Source organism: Rousettus aegyptiacus, unplaced genomic scaffold, assembly GCF_014176215.1.
Source record: "Rousettus aegyptiacus isolate mRouAeg1 unplaced genomic scaffold, mRouAeg1.p scaffold_m13_p_7, whole genome shotgun sequence".
In the NCBI taxonomy this organism is placed as follows: Eukaryota; Metazoa; Chordata; class Mammalia; order Chiroptera; family Pteropodidae; genus Rousettus; species Rousettus aegyptiacus.
The window spans coordinates 46,054,427-46,056,880 of NW_023416310.1; the positions used below are offsets into that span (position 1 = coordinate 46,054,427).

The 2,454-nt window shown below is 34.5% G+C and overlaps 1 pseudogene; it reads right to left on the reverse strand.

Annotated features, from left to right (window-relative positions):
* Positions 1-231: 231 nt before the first annotated feature.
* LOC118605755 lies at positions 232-350 on the reverse strand (annotated as a pseudogene).
* Positions 351-2,454: the final 2,104 nt, after the last annotated feature.

Sequence of the window (2,454 nt, forward strand, 5' to 3'; positions counted from 1 at the left end):
ACAACATGTAGTTGGACATATGTTTTATTGAGTCCGACGATCTCTGCCTTTTGATTGGTTATTTTAATCCATTCACATTTAGTGTTATTTTGATATGGTTGGATTTACATCTGCCATTTTATTTTTCATTTAATGTCTGTCTCCTGACTTTTTCCCTCAATTCTTCCTTTATTGCTTTCTTTGCATTATGAATACTTTTGTAGTATAACATTCTTTTAATGATTTTTTTATTATATAGACTACCTGGTCTTCCTAGGTGGTCTCCCATCCAGGTACTAACCAGGCCCGACCTTGCTCAGCTTCCAAGATCAGGTGGGATCGAGCTTGTTCAGGGTGGCATGGCCGTAGACTGGTGCTACTTTTTAATACATATTACTTAATATATATTAAAAATTCAAAAATAGATTGTTATAAACATTACTCTATATAATTTTATGTCTTTTAAAGAAGTCGAGAGAAGAAAGATGAGCAGGTACATATTTATAGAGTTTGTTTTTGTAACTTCCTTATTTACCAATTTTGATTCTCTTCATTTGTTCCTGTGTTTTCAAGCTACCTGAGTGTCATTACCTTACCGCAATACAGATTTGCTTGCGCTCAATTCCTTTGTGCTATGATTGTTGAATGGATTACACTTCTCTGTGTTATAAATCAAAATACGATTACATACTTGTTGTTTTATAAGTACTTTTAAAAATCACTTATGATGAGAAAGGAAAAGAAATATGCATTTATATTGTCTTTCTTTTTTATTAGGATTTGAATTGTTTCTAGAGTCTCTTGTTTTCCACTTCGATGACTTCCTTTAGCATTTCTGGGTAAATACATATCTTCTTGTACAAATTCTCTCAGGTTTTGTTGTTTATCTAGAATGTCATGTGCCACATAATGACATTTTGGTCAATGATGGACTGTCTAATGTTGGTCCCATAAGAATATAATGTATTATAAACAAAGTTTGCTTGCTACATTGAAAGAAAAGGCTGAACCTGACTTATGTTGAATTTACTGCTAGCTTTGGGTTGTTTAAATAGATGAGGAGGCTGAACATGTTGTCCACCCTCGCTGTCCCTGTGTGTAGCTGGGGCCTGGAGTTGGTGAGGGAGTTAAGGAGAAGGCGCCTCCCCTCCATAGCCATCCTCCTGCCTCTCAAAGTGAGCACACACACTTTATCTTTTATACAGTATTTTTACTGTACCTTTTCTATGTTTAGATATGTTTAGATACATAAATACTTACCACTGTTATGGTTGCCTGCAGTATTCAGTATAGTAACATGCTGTACAGGTTTGTAGCCTAGGTGTGTAGTAGGCTATACCATCTAGGTTTGTGTAAATGCACTCTCCGATATCTGCATGATGTCGAAATCACCTAACGACACATTTCTCAGAACATATCCCTCTCATTAAGCACTACATGACTGTATTTCACTTTCTTTTTTGAAAGATAACATTTGCTAGCTACAAGATTCATGGTTGACAGTTCCCTCCCACCTCAACACTTTGAATATGTCATTCCACTACTTCTGGCCCTCAATTGTTTCTGATGAGAAATCACCTTGTGATGAATCATTTTTGTCTTGCTGCTTTCAAAATTCTTTGTCTTTCAGCATTTTTACTATGATTTTTTTGTGTGTGTATGTATGTGTGTGGATTTCTTTAGATTACTTGAAACTTCTTGGATGTATAGATTAATGTTTTTCATCAAATTTGGTCACTACTGTACTAGCTTTGATAAGAACTCAACACAATATTTGTTTTTCTTGACTTGGTTTCTAAACTTCTATATATACTATATCCGGGTACACACCTAATAGTCTGACACAAATGCTGCAAAATTCAAGTATCAATAAGAACTAAATTTTCTTAGTAGTTATGTTCTTTTGCATGAAGTGAAATGGCTATACAACTTCTCAAACTTTTATTATGGCCTGTGTTTATCCCAATAGTTATATTTGGATTTTAAAGACAAAAGGAGGGCAATAGCTGCCCCCAAAACCTATTTATTAGGATATTTACATTTGAGATAAAATGGTGAAGAGATTCTTTATGTCTTTAGACAAAGCTCCGCTAATGTTAATAAATCACAGGAACAAGTTCGTGATGACTATTCTTTTTTGTAATACTTTCAGGCATTGAGTAGTAACTGTGCTGAGCAGGTAGAAACTGACCTCTGGATAGAGCTGCTCCATACTCGTTGTCTGGCCAATCAGAAAATGGAGTGGGTGATAGAAAAGAATGGAGAACTGTGGGATAAAATGATGGTAAGAAGAAGATGTGGGATATAATAGCTTTTTACTGTCAAGAATATTGACATTTTTAGATGGTCCAAGGAAACTAACAGACATAAAAGTTTGGAATAGCATGGATATAGTAGACTCTAAGATAAAAATTTTTATTTCTTAATGATGCTATAGATATTGATGAGCATCTTTCAATTTACAGATTTCCAGAT